Raw genomic sequence first — 15,382 nt, 5'->3', positions numbered from 1 at the left:
TACACATAGAATAAGGTAACAGGGACATTGATATCAAGCTTTGACGGCATAATTTAATTGAGACACATACTTAACTGCCATCGTGTAGTTTATAAGGGTTACGATCATGCAGCTAAGTGTGGGAATATTTGAAATTATATTTAAGATCGTACTTGGAGAAGTCCTACCTGGGTGTGCTAAAAAACAAACAGCGCGCCTCCCGCTCCGTGGCCCCGCCCCTCTGCGCCGGGTCTGCGCCATTACGTCGCTCTGCTGCTCGCTGCTGTGCTGCAAGGCAGGCAGGCAGGCAAAGCAGCTGCAGAGAGACCAGGGGACGCTGACAACGACGGAGAAGCTCTTGTTGGAAAGTCAGAAACGCAAAGAAATCGGTCTATTCTGAGATTTGTCGTCCGAAGGTTTTCTCTTGTAACGTTTATGCCGAGCGCATTTTCTTCATTTTTACGCACGCGTGGGGAATATATTTTTCATTCTCTCGACCTGAAATGACTGCTAGTTGCCGTGTCTAGCCAATGGTTACTGCGGGGGCTCCTGTCTTGTGGATTATCCGTCGTCGCCGAGCCAGTCGCATGGTCGAGCCCGGAGGAGGCCCCGCTCTGCTGGATGGATGTGTGTGAAGCAGCGCCGGACTCCAAAGTACTGATGAAGACGGTGATAGTGATGATGCTCGGGTTTCATCGGCAGCGGGTCAACTGATCTTGGATGTTCGGGCTATATCGCCCCTACTCAAAACATTTCCTCACACGGCAAAAATTATATTCCTTAAAAACTGGACGCCCCTGGAGCAGTTTATGACGGTAAGAAAGACTCATTCACAGGCCACCAGTTTTATAGCCAGCTGACGTTAGCTAGCTAGTTAGCTAGCTAGCCTAGCGCTGTCACTTTTAACCAAGTTGCTCCGCAGACAGCTAAAAAGGCTAATGTTTCTCTAAATGGCCGGTTTTGTTATTTCACGTGTGTCTCTTTGGCTCGGGGGCTCACAAAAAGGAAAAACTAAGCCGTAATATACATTTTATTCCTCATAAACGTGACAGCCAGTGGTTGTTGTAGCTCGCTGGTTAGCTAGCTGCTTCTCAGCCCATTCAATATCTTGCCGTTTACTTTACGCAGCTGCGAAACAGTCGCTAATCCAGTGTGCGCAGCATTGGTATGCGTTTAACGTTAAAGTGTTATTAAAATAATGAAAGTCCGGTCGACCTTCCTCCAGTCAGCGTTTACTTTTGCGTTAAATCACCCGTTCATAACTCATTCATTATACAGTGTACAAAAAGCCCCTTTAATGACAGAGGCCAGTTGGCGTTGAATGGAAGCCGCGCGGCGTCAGTTACGTTACCGGACGTGGCTTTAAATGTGACATTCCTTGATCATGTACGCGTGCATAGTGGCTTTTAATTCGAGATTATTGAGCTATTTGCCATCGCCATGTTTCGGTTTCGTTGTTGTGACTGAGCCAGCGTGCTTCTTTCACCATGTAGCATCACCAGTAAATGGACCCTTCAGATACCGGTATAATCGATGCAGGATTTCTGCCATTCATTGTTAAAATGACCGGTGAAACACCGTTACTTGCAGCTGCTCTAACGTACGTGTCACATTCTGGAAATGTCATACGAGAGGGCCTATATATGTGGATAAGCTGCTTATTGCGAGCCTGCTTTTTTACTTCCCCCGTGCATCAGTAATTGGTCATTTTTTGTGTGAAGAAAAGGGACCCATGTCTGCCGGGCGAAAGCTGCTAACTATGCGGTGTTAAGTAATAGATGTGATGGGTTCGCTGTGATGAGGCGTCCTCCTTTTTTTCGATGACGTAATCCCCCACCATCCGTGCCACATCTTTTGGGTCGCAGTCGGTTCCTCTGCTGCCTGCTGCTTGCCAGGCTGCCGCCGCTGCTCAGATCATACAGGACCCTGCTCAGATCATAAGGACCCTGCTCAGTCCTGTTTGTCCAGCTACATCTTCCCCTCCTAAACGGCAACATTACTTTCGTAATAGTCGTAGCTCTTAGAGTCACAGTTGGTTCTGAATGGGAAGCTCAGTAAGGGGCAGCAAAGGCAGGAATTGTGAATGAGATCCAGTGACTGGGTTCAGTTAGGGGTTCAGGGATCCATGAAAGGAGCATACCCTAATCCATGTCATCCTGTGTACATCCTGTGAATTTTTTTTTTACAGATTTTGTTTTTAATCCGTAAGATTAGACGGCAACAATTGTTTTGACAATAGCTTTTCTACAGTATCCATTTGTGAAGGAATCCACATGAATAAAAACCTTAGCAGATGGACGTTCTCTAAAATGTGTCTTTGGCATATTATTGACCTGAATATGCTTGGGAATCCTTATCTGTGGCTGATGGTTGCTGAATCTGAATTAAATCGGGATTTAGGCCCGCCATGTTGCACATATTTTATTTGGGACACCATTCTAGGCTGGTGATTTGCACCACACTATATATTAAAGCTGAGGCAGATGATTTTTTTTAGTAAAGATACCGGGCATGTTTCTTTAAAGCTTCTTTAAAGATTCTTTACCATCCCGCACATCCCCATCTCTGATAGCTGAAACATATAGTGTGGTTGGAGGCTTTGCCGTGGCGCTGTTGGCATCTAAACATGACTAAATAAAGCTGAGCAAAGTTGATTTTCATGGATTTTGGTACATGCATGCTAATCATTTTTATTTATATTCATATTATATATTCATAAATGGTGTGCTGATGAGAATCCTGGATTGAACTCTAAAAGTATTTGCTCTGCTCAAACCTCAAGAAGCCTTGAGCTTTAGGAGTGGACGGACTGGACTCAGCTGGTGAGGATTAAATTGCCTGTGGCAAAGGCCCTGGTTTACTTGAGCAGCGCACCTGAACCTGCCACCCCCACGGTGGACAGCAGAGGTGCGTGTGTGTGAAACCTAGAGCATGGACAGATAGATAAAAGTGGGGGGAATTAGCGAGGAGAGTATATGGATGCTGGGAGACGGAGAAGACACAGGTGTGGCAGGGGTAATGAGGATCATCTGCACCTGCTAGCATTGGGCAGGGGAATCCTATGAGAACAGATTGGGAGTGAGGTAGTATCACAGATCTAAAAGCAAATTGCTTAAATGTAAATGCAGGGGAAAACTGTCATTAACCATCATTTGTTAATTTCCAACAGTTCTTTGTCATTTTGTCATATTATTAATAAACAAAGTAAAAGATAGAGTTTGACTAATCACTTCTGCCACAGCCGTCGCTTGAGTTGAAATTATTTTCAGTATTGGAGCATAGCCTCCAGCTCTGTACTATATGGACAACGGTTTAAGAAACTGTTGGTCAACATTGCCTCTAGCTTGAAAACGAGGGCCTTCCTTTTTTGTCATCACCTGACGATATTCTATTGTTTCAACTGAACTAAATAAGTTATGAAGGGGTTTATTGCTTGAACTGTATCTTCAATATGTTGGTTGATTGGTGCAAACATTAGGCTACTTCATTAGTGTTAATGTGGTAAGCTAGGAGGTGCAGCAAATTCATGTCCACTTTGACCTCCTTAGACCTCTCACCACAGGTATAGATGGTTTCTGGAGAGAAGATGCATAAAGATGTCAGCCTTCTGGTTACACATCATAAACTGGCCCACATAGCAAAGTAGTCAAAGGTCGACCATTGTTCTTTGGTTTCAAGGCTGAGATGTGTATACATGATGGGATGGGCTCAGAAGAGCAAAGAACGTTAGAACATTGGACACTATGTGCCTAAATATCCTCAAGTCCAAGTCATTGTTTAGAAGGGATATACTGTTTCCTTATGAAAGTAAAATGTTTTAATGCAACATTTCTATTTTGTTTGATGATTATGTCCAGGTTGGTGTTGTCTTTTATGCACGCTGAGCTTCCGTTTCTGCCTCCTCACCTCTTTGCTTTGAGTTTTCTGTTCTTCCTGTGTCTCTCTATCTTATTCTGACACCTTATGTCTGATTAGTAACAATGTTGGAAGGATACACCCTACCTAAACACAACGTAGTATTGGTGCTAACTGAAAGTGTTGGTTAGACGACGGCTGTGTGGGTGCTGCAGGCAAGATACATTATCAGTCTTCAAAAATGCAAGTATTTGCGTATCTTGAATTAGTAGGCTCGGATCTATTGCCAGAAGAGCTATAAAAATAACTTTTATAATTTATTAATTTTTACTTGTGTAACTATCATGTATTTTTTAGTCATTGTCAATGTGGTGCATTCTTTTTTCACCCATACACAAATTAATTAGTTTTCTTTAACCTTACTTTGCTTACCTTAAAGATTCCTAGGCTCCTCCTGTTTATTTGAATGAGACCAGGCTTGCTGTGACCTGTGCTGACTGTTGGTGACAGCCCTGTCAAAGAGCAGCCTGTTCATGTTTAACCAAGAGGACCAGCTGCCTGCTCATTCTATTATAACCCTTTGGAAAGCTCAAGTCTTATTTGCAGTTGCGAAGCGCAGTAAGCAGAGCCATTCATAGACAGAGTTTGGCCATTTGCAGTTAACAGTGGCTGCACACCGACCTGACTGTTGCCAAGTTACTGGTGATTTTTGTGCCAGCTTATTCTTTCAATGTTGTGCATCTTGCATCAGTAATTACATGAAAGGAAATGACCAGAAACAAGTCATTTTGAAACATACACATAGTCCCCATACATTAACAAATATGACTTATTTGGCACGGAGCAGCGCAAATGCAATGTTTAACATTTTACGGACTGGTTGCACCCTCAGATCACAATCATTGTCCTGAGATGTCATACTTTCTGGCTGACTGGCAGTAGATAAATGAGCCAACAAGCCAGCCATCCATTCACATAAATATCCAGCCAGATAGCTCTCAGAAAGGCAGCTAGTTAGTGGTCTGTTGCTGGGGCGTATATGGCACAACTCTTTGGCGAAAATCATCTCCAAAGCCCCAAACACAGCTGTGTTTATTCTGTGCAAGATACCACAGCTTCACAATGCCAGGACGAAGGTGCCTCGACAGATCTTGATGCCATATGAATAGTGACATATACGTTTGGGTTGGTACTAAAGAATAATGTTGTCATGTGGCTGCATCGTCCAGGCCTTTAGCATAGGGCTGAGTGATGTGGCCAAAATATTCTATGAAGTTACAGGTCAGTTCATATGTCAATAACAATATACTGTATATCATAATGTAACATGTATTCTGGTTATTCAATTAACACGTAGTCTATGTATAATAACCACATCGTTTTTATACTCTTCTGTTAATAAATATTTGAGAAATGAGAAGTACTGAGTATTTTCTCATTTTAATCAGAACATAAGTAGAAATAATCAGATTTCTTGAGGAATTTTAGTTACCGTAGTATTATTATTATCAATTTAGATGATGTTATTGTGTGACATGATAGATCACTAAATCAACCAATAGTACCATTTTCATGGAACATGAGTTTGTTGTGGTTGTAGCTCTCCTTTTTATTCAGATTTCATTTTAGACATTTTCTTTTAATCAGATCAGGCTTATCTCTCGCTCTCGCTGGTCAGTTTGGTGGATCTGGATTATGCATTACTTACCAGATGAAACTACATATTATGGGAACGGTGTTCTCTGTTAAAGGGGCAGTAATGGTTTGATTAGCTGAGACAGCATGTTATCCAGCCAGTGAGAGGAGCTACAGATCTCCCACTGTATAAATATAAAGGCTTTTAAACCACCAGTTACATTCAAGTAGTCATGATTCAGACAACAAGTGAAACGGTAACAACTGCAACCACAAAGCTGGCAATTTCAGTATTTTATAATGTTAAACACCATTGATCAACCTTAGTAACATTAGCTTGGAAGCTGAAGTAGCATCTAAACAGTTTAGATAACTTGTATATAACTATAACAGTATTCAATGAATGCATGGGGCATACTGTAATATTCTATCTGTGATATGACCTTTACTTTACACTAGGGGTGGGCCATATCATATTGTTCACGATAATACCGGTATATGTTTTTACATGATAAAATAAATCATATTGTGATATTCTGATTGGTTGACGTAATAATGTCACACCGTTATTGCTGCTGATGTACGCTCACAGGCGTCATGCAGCGAAACTCACGCAGCTCAACAACATATAACGACAAGCATGAGTGAAAGCAAACATGGCTGAAAGTAATACTGCAGAAGAATTACATCCCAAAAAAGGAGCTACTTCTGTGAGTTAATGTAATGCTGTTTACAGACTAAAGTGACGACTGACTAAACTGAAACTTAACTGAGAAATATATATATTTTTTAAGTTTTTACTGAATATTTCGAGGCAAGATTTTTCTGAAGACCACTGGTTCAAACATTTCTCAGACCTATATCTACAAAAAGGAGAGATCAACCTTTTACTCCACTACCATACAAGCCAACAACATAAATTGTGGCTCTAGATTTCTGTTGCAATTCATCATAGCTATCTGCCCTATTTTAAGTCACTTGTGCGTTCCAACCCAGCTTCTGGAGAATGCAGGGCTAGATTATGCCAGCACAGCCGATTGATTAAGCTAGCTAGATGATGGTTTACTGGGTTTGAGATTTAGCTAGACTTGCCGAGGTTGGATTTAGACAACATAAAGACATTCAAGGATTAACATGATTGATGATCACTGGTTATGACATGAATGGATGCAGCGATGGCCTTGGGTGTGCTAAAAACAAAACGTGTGTGTTAATCATACTAAAGACGGTATTGGAAAAATCCATGTCATGGCTGGGCAATGGGCAATGATACCCATTGCCCAGTGATGAAACTGGCATACCGCACACCCCTAGGATTAACTCCTTTAGTAAAATCTAAATACATACATGAAACGTTGTTCAAACTTAGCCCATCATCCTTCCTGGCCCTCACTGCTCCCTGTCATATTGTTAGAGAATAAGAACTCGATGATTGTACCTGAACATTTGTCATCTGAAAGAGAGGATTCCTCTCTGCAGCCCCACCCCCACATTTACACTCCTCAGGTATGTGAGTACAGCTGGCTCCTAACTCTTCACTCAAGAGTTGTGCTCTGGTGCGTGTTTTAGCTTGTCCTCTCCTTCACCATCATCCTTCTTGCTGTCCCCCAATATGCATATACACAGAAACACATGCCTTTCTATGTACATTTAGACATACCCGCACCATGAAAGGTGCATTGCGATTTGCTCAGCAATGAGTTGCAAACCTATTGCCAGGTGCCCTTTATAACCTGCTGCTTGTGCAACCTGAGCGGTGTGTGTGTGTGCGTGTGCGTGTGTGTGTGTGTGTGTGTGTGTGTGTGTCCCAGGTCTGCCTCTGAAACAGCTGCTTAAAGAGCCTTGAATACCTCAGGAGGTCAAAGGACACAGTTGCTTAAGAACAGTGGGTTAGAGCCAAAGATGGTTTGCTCTTTTCTGCCGTGTCCCCCTCACGAGAATTAGTAAAGTCTCATTGTTTTTTTTTTTTATCACCAGTTAAGAAGTGACCAATTTCAGTTAAAGAAAAACCCTGGTTTACTTCTTTCCAGAGTTTATCTAGATGACATCAGTGTGATGCATGTAGCTGAAAAGTGGTTGCATTAGGAGTTATAGAGCCTGTTTCAAACTTCAGAAATAGGCAGTCCTTTGAGATACTCTCACATATTTCTAAACTTGCCCCCTGTTTCTTGCCCTCTTTTTCAGACATGCAGTGTTTTTGTGTGACCCATAACAATGTTTTTTTCTGGAACATCAACAGTTTAGATGGTAAAACCTTGTTTTATCCACGGGTTGTTTTGCTTGGAGGTGCGTGGAGGAAGCGCAAAGGGATTCCCTATCCAACTCAAACAAGATCTTTTAAAGAGCAGTCTAAAAACAGTCTCTGTTTTTATTTGACACTGCTTACATTTTTCCAATTTTGGACTTGTTTCACTATCCATCCATCCCTCCTCTCCTTTCTTTTTTATCCTTACTGGCCATTATTTCTAATAAATATGACCAGTTTGTTCAAGACAAAGGTGTTTTAGTTTTCTGTTTGTTGCACTTATTGTACGTTGCTTTGGACAAAAATATTTCAATGACTTACAGTATTACTATTTACCATGGCTTTATTTTGCCCCGTTGAAATCTCTCCCTTATTTTTTATATTAAGTATGCTTGGAAAGATATGAAGATTTCACACCACGATTATCTTGGTCAACATAATTGCGATTCACAATATTATCCTGATCATCATCAAATTTAACATTAAGTGAAGAAATAAATATTTCTCATGACACACAACTGTTTTTACTGAACATCATTTTAAGGAACAAACAATCAAACAATCTTAAATAAGATGATCATTATTACATTCATTAATTTGATCATTTTACATTTTAAAAATCAGACTCTTTGGTACTTCTCTACCATGATATCAAACTAGACTATTCAACTACAAATTCATCATGATCGATTATTGAATTAGTAGTATTTTTTTATCGCGATGCACAATATACCTATACCGATATCATTTATTTTCCCATCCCAAATTTTTATCATCACATTTCTCATTTCCACTTGTTTGTTTTTCCCATTGGTATATGATTTAACTCAAGACTTTCTACATCATAAATGAAAAGAAAGGATATTGGAAAAAAGTATTATAATGTAGGGCTATTTCATTCTAAATGTGAATATTTATTTTAATAGTTAATATACATATATTTGAATATGACTATATAAATAAAAGGAGCAATTATGACAGACTTATTGTAAAGTCACTGGTAACTATGGATATTAATTCATTAACTGTTAACCGACGATGAATAGCTTGACTGATTAATGTCAGTTGAAAGAATGGTTGTCAATGGTTGAAAGAAAAAGACCAAATAAAAAAAGGTAAGCAAAACAAAGAGGAGCAGCTTGTAACTTCAACCAGAATAGCGCTGGTCCACCTTAAAGTTCATCCCACCCTAAGTGAGTGTGAGCCAACATTGTTGCTAACTTTGGGGCTAACCCCCTTCACTTAAATCGGCAGGTGTCAATCAAGACACAGGATCATTACTTGGAGTTTGAGGAGTCGTAGCATTTATTCACCCATAAATAAACTGTACACACACTGCACTGATATGTTCACAGCTATAACGTTACTGCTGAACTCATACTCACCATCACTCATGTTCTCTCGACCGTTAGGCCGGGCTTGCACTGATGGAAACCTCCAGACAGAGTCTGCCAGGCAGACACACAGCTGCCAATCTAGTACCTAAACTAATTGTTGTGTTGGATACTTACTGGAAAAGTGGGCTGCACGTGTCCATGCACACAACATCGTGGCTGCTAACACTGCAGCTGTTGATACATGATGGAGTTAACCTGTATCATTGTAGCTGGGTGGATTGTTCACTTCAACCAAAGCACCCCTGCATGCAAAGCACTAAAATGCATGAATGGTAACAAGTGCTGACTATACGTCAGGGGGAAAAAATATCCAAATCAACATCTCTATTGGTTATTGTTTCTTTACATGTTTAAACATCTATTTAAAGCATTGATCTGTAACACAAGGAGTTGCTGAATATATTGGATCTATCAGTGTGTCAGTCTTACAATCTATTGATAGATTTTACTGTGTGTCTGTTGGCTAGTTATGTACTGTATCAGCTTGGTTTTTAAGTGGGTATTGGTCTAGATGTTTCTAAGTATCTGAAATCTCTGTGTTTTCAGCAATTCTCTGTTGGAAAAACAAATTGCAGTCTATGGGATTTTGCTCTCTCTCTCTCTCTCTCTCTCTCTCTCTCTCTCTCTCTCTCTCTCTCTCTCTCTCTCTCTCTCTCTCTCTCTCTCTCTCTCTCTCTGTGTGCTTATATAGGGCTTTAGTATCTGTGTGTGCTGAAAGAAAGTAAGCAATATGGACAACCTAACCCAGAATCTGCGTGTGTCAGAAATCATAACCTGAGAACAGGATTGTGAGTGTGAGAGAGGGAGAAATGTGCAGCCTGCTGTTTTCTGGGGCAGGCTATCAGGCAGCTAGGCAGCAGGGATGGATAATAACAGAAGCTGTTACATTCTTGTGGTTTCTCTGATTTCAGCAAGAGGCAGGGGGCTGGCTCTGGCTGACTCATGGCTACTCTGCCTGCTCTCTCTCCCTCTCTCTCGGCCTCTATGCCAGCATGGAAGCTAATGGCAAGAGGACAATACATTTCTTGGACACATTAATTACATGACTATTAATCTGTGCATGTTTTAGCATTAACCTAGCAACTGATTAACATTGGCTAAGCGTTTGGCTACTGCAAGCAGTGGCAATACTTTTACTTTTGCAGGTTTTTGCAGGGCACAGTTTTAGTACAGGCTGTTCGGCTCGGTATGTGTCATGCGCTCGGTACGCCCTGTGATCCAAACGGCTGTTTGTTTCTACTACTCACACACGACGAACAGATATTCTGGGGTGCAAGTTTTACCCGGGAAGTTTTGTCGGCACACCAGTTGCTGTCAGCTGTAGCATGCTAGTTTAGCCCACACTTTGTGTACAACTGAATGCCCACCGTTAAACTGTAGTCGGATTCATCTGTGGATACTAGGGATTCAAACAATTAATCGATAATCGATTAATTGTTTGAATCCCTAGTGGATACTCTTCATTTAATTTACGACAGCATCACCTGAATGTGTGACTAACTAAACATAAACAGACCCCATAGCTCTCAGGCTCCTCCCACTGTTGATTCACACCTAGCAATCTATAATGCTATAGGGTATTTATCGATGTACAGTACATGCTGCGACCACACTCTATCCGAGATAATACAGAATTAAAGCATATAATCAAAGTGTCCGACTACAATGTGCCTTCACATGTGTCTTTTAGTCAGTCTGTTGTGCCTAAACAATGAGTATCAGTTGCAGGCCAGTTCAGGAATTATCAACAGGTCGGAGTCTGATGATGTAGGATTATACTATCACAAATACTTTATTGATCCCCAGGGGGAAATTGGGTTACATTTACATCAGACATTTCTGTGATTCATTTTTGTTATTTTTATTTTATTGACAATATGCCAGTATTTGAGTGCCTTAACTGTTAAAGGAAACATTTTGGCCAATGGGCAACTGTTGAATATTTATACATTTCAAAAGTTATTTTCTGCATTTTCTTTGTTTTCCCTGTTGTAGCTGTACTGAAAGTACTGAAACATAACCCAAAAACCATGGTATCATGAATTTTGTGCAACGTTAAACGTCTAATGTTTTGTTACTCCACAGCAAGACATTACAACATCAAAACCACTTATGCATCATAGTGTATATGTACGGCTGCAGGGGCACCACTGTCTCCCCCCCATTTCTTAAATTAACCGGAGCTGCTTGGTGGTGATTTTGGTGGAGCGGCTCATGGTGTGTTTTCATTCAACTGAGGTTCGCTACTCTTCACGCATCCACAGGAAAAGGAATGTTTTAAAACAGCTATTTGGGGATTTTATGAATCAATATTGAATCATTCAAGTGAAGATCGATTTTAATCAGAAAATAAATTTTTGTAACCCAGCCCTACAGAATACATAGGATCATTCTAATAGCAATTGTTGAAAATGTCCTAAATGCCATAACTAATGCAATAATAACAAGGATAATATAATTGTACTTGCAAATATACTCATATGGAAAGGCAGGCATTGATGTTTTGGTATGTTTTGAACATGTATATAACACAAGGCATTGATTATTAATATTTGATTTTAAACAGCGTGATCGTCTAAATTAACATAAAACCTCATGCTCAGTAAGACGAGACATTCAGCACATTGCGGTGGCCAGTGTCAGGCAGGTTTGAGTTTGAGTTTGGTCAGCTACAGTATGTCATTGTCGAACTGATACAGTATCAAAGCTGTGCCAGTTCTATTAGAAACATGCAGTCACTCCTGTGTGAGGACTTGGACGGTGCACTGTGCTGAGGGTTGCTGGCAGCGATAAACATAAAAGCCTGAGGATGGTGTGTGATTTGTATCAGCTGTTTGATTTTCAAACATGAGCATGCACCTTGGTATTATGTATGAAGCAAACTGTGGGCTTGGAAGGGATCAAGGGATTCAGCCTTCATACCTCAGGGCATTAAAGAAAAGCAGCTAATTGCTGTCTCAGTGTTTTTCACCAGGAGCAAACCTTATTTTCTACAGCGTTCAAACATTGTACAGGCTGTGAGGTGATTGTCAGCTGGGCCCACGCTTTCCTGTTTTGGCCCTGTTTACCAACCACAATGTGTTCCACCCACCTTCATCTCTCCATCTTCACCTCATCCTACAACCAGTGGTACAGAGACGTCCCCTAACACCTCTCCCACACACATGCTTCTGGTTACATGAGCTACATAATACATTCAATCAAACTCTTTAATCATTGTCTCCACTCTTAAAATGGCTGTTTCCTCTTGAATTGCCTGCATTGCAGCAGGTCCTCTGGCTGTTTTACTCATTGGTTTATAGAAATGAATCCACCTTAAGGTTATTAAGTTTATTGATTTTATATTTGGATAGTTTATAGGTCTTCTATCTTCAGTATTCAACTCATAAGCAGAAGATCGTTTGTTTCAAAGAGTTTACTCTTGAAGTAATCTTGATTTACAAAGATGACGAACGTCACAGATAATCATGGCGGATGTGAGAGGTGTGGCACAGTGTTAAACTTGCGCTTTTGAGTTTCCTGAATTATGCACCATCAGACAATTCATTTTCAGATGTTTTAAAGCTGCAGACTTGTGCGTGAGTGTGGCTAAGTGGACATTTGGGTGTAGGTGTGGATGAGACCAAGTGCGTGGACCTTTGTATGTTTGGTCGTATATTGCCATACGTTAAAGGGATTTCTCCTCGCAGCATTGTTGGATAATGTGTGTTTACCACTCAGCTTTCAATTTACACTTGTGTAAAGGACAGGGTTAGGTGTAATAATATACATGTGTCCATTGTCCTGTAGCTGCATCCAGGCAGCGAATTAAAGCGCTCTTTCCTCACCCGTTTGTGGCATTTGCATGTGTTTGTAGTTTAATTTGTGTATCAATTTGTATCTTTCTATCTCTTCATCATTTCTTCAGTTTGTTAAATCTCAGCTGTATTGTAATTATTCTGCAGACCTTAAGACCTCTTGTTAAATGTGAACTCTGAACTCGGTACTCGGTATAGCATTTAGAACAGGGACACATTTCAGTAAAGCTCCGATCGGTAACAGAAAGAATTTCCTGGAAAAATGGTGTTGTATCGCCTTGAAAGGATTAGGCTGATGATTATAGCCTTTTCCGAGTACTCCTTCCTCAACTGCCCGCTGCCAATCTCTAATTTTAAATGTCAACCATATGTCTAATTGTATTTCTCAGAAAAGAGTAAAAAAAGTAGCTCAAGTAGTGTGAAGCGAGATGGGTAATTAATGAGGTATTTGATGGGTTGATTTCTGATGGATTTTGTGCAGAGTATCACAGCCTGAACAGCTATAGCTTCTTATTCATGCTTACCCTGAGGGTGCAGGGGCTTAAGTAAATCATGTAGTCATCATGACATTGTTACATGATGCTGTCCTTTCTCTATCTAAGAGACGGTGGACAGATTTTTAATACTTCAGTGTTGCCAAAAATCATGGCTTAATATAGGGCTGCACAATTATGGCCTGTTCTGAAAATACACAGTGTAAAGTAACTTCGCTGACTATGTTATTCTATTTATTCTTATGCTATTACTAAACCAACAATTCATTTTAGTCCTAGTCCACCCTGTTCATTGCAACTTGCCTTGCACTCTACTCCACTGGATTACAAGGCACAATAGTGTGTTAGAATAGTTTTCATATTTCATGACAATCAGGTTCTTTCACTGTGAGACCTGTACGAGTGCCCCGGTGCATTAAGGCAAAAGCTGCCGCTGCTTTCACATGATCAGCATCAAAGTGCTTAAAGCTGTGTAATTCCAATGTTTGGACTGTTGATGCTCTACTCAGGAACTCAAGGAAATCCCCGTGCCCTGATGCACAGACTTTGACCTAGTTTGACAAAGACCACTGAGAAAATATTTTCATGTGAAAAAAAACCGTTTAATCTTCCACACCTGATAAATGTATTGAGGTATCATTTAAAAAAAAATATTGATTTATTTTGGAGCTTTCAGCCGATTATGGGCTGGAACATTGTGATGCTTCTAGTAAATGAATATAGAGGCATGTAAAAAAATCAATGTATTATTAATATGCGTAATGTGTGGATCACATAGGGCACTATAGATATTAACACATGCACACACAGTTTGCATATGCGTCAACAATTTAGATGCAAAAGAGCCAGATCAGCTCTCTCACAACGTGAATATGCATGCACTGTGCTTGTGCGCATGTGTTTGTTCTTTATGGTGTGTGGTGTCAAGGGAGCTTTTAAACTCTAGTGATGAGAGGCTGATTAACTTACTGCTTATATTGATCCTACACACTGTTAAACACGAACTTGCTGAGAGTGGTGGTTAAAGAATTGATATCATCCAGATAGATCTTTCGTCAAATGAGTAACACCATGTGCTGCAGGTACAAATAGAGGGCTAAAGCGGAGTGCTTCTGAGTTGTGAAAGAGGACAAATGTCAAAGTTTGATTCCTATTGATTCACCTTACATCACCTCAACTAGTCACTACATGCACGTTGCTCGAAATAATGACAGTAATTCACTTGGTTTTCCATTCTAAACATAAAAATGTGGCTGTAGTCCGCAGCAATGTAGTCGAGTTGTAAATAATGCTGCTAACTTAGCCTTTAGCAGCATAACGGCCTTGCAGCAGGGGGTGTGTGCGCATGGTGGAGAACACCTGGCCTCCCTGCTGGTGGGGCAGGAATGTGCAGGGTTGAGGTGGATGAGGATGGAAATTTGCAGCGTGCTCAGAACACGACCCCTGGTAACATTAAAAGGTGCCAGCATCAGCAAGAAAAAAAAAATCATGGGAATGTGCTGCTTTTAATCAAACCTGCATCTCTGTTTCTCTGTTTCTCTCTCTTTGTGTGTGTGTGTGTGTGTGTGTGTGTGTGTGTGTGTGTGTGTGTGTGTGTGTGTGTGTGTGTGTGTGTGTGTGTGTGTGTGTGTGTGTGTGTGTGTGTGTGTGTGTGTGTGTGTGTGTGTGTGTGTGTGTGTTACTGTAGAGAGGGCCCTGTTATATAAATGATGTAACAATGTCCCACCCCTCTCGACTCGTATTGTCAATCTGTATGTTCAGTTTAGCTATCTATTTGAAATACCTTTCATTCACAACATAACATGAACACTGTGAATGAATGCTTTTAGTAAAGGCCGGATGTTACATGAAACTGCTGCTGTTCCAGATAAATGTCTAAATAGCGCCACAAAAAATTAAACCGCCACTGCTGTCCAGCCACAACAGTGACATTTGTGCTATATGTAAATTCAAAACATTAAGTGAAGTCAGCCAGCGCTT

At 40.6% G+C, this 15,382-nt stretch overlaps 1 protein-coding gene across 1 annotated transcript in view; it reads left to right on the top strand.

The window, feature by feature from the left end:
• Window positions 1-298: 298 nt before the first annotated feature.
• Window positions 299-15,382, top strand: part of ptpn4a (protein tyrosine phosphatase non-receptor type 4a) — a 60,596-nt gene continuing 45,512 nt past the window's right edge. Inside the window, exon 1 of the mRNA XM_084022298.1 lies at window positions 299-794. The gene's annotated coding sequence lies outside the window, so the exon portion shown is untranslated. The remainder of the gene's footprint in view (window positions 795-15,382) is intronic.

Source organism: Eutrigla gurnardus (genome assembly GCF_963514095.1).
Source record: "Eutrigla gurnardus genome assembly, chromosome: 12".
In the NCBI taxonomy this organism is placed as follows: domain Eukaryota; kingdom Metazoa; phylum Chordata; class Actinopteri; order Perciformes; family Triglidae; genus Eutrigla; species Eutrigla gurnardus.
The sequence above is the reverse complement of the archived record's forward strand: the minus strand, read 5'-3'. Positions and strand labels throughout refer to the sequence as shown.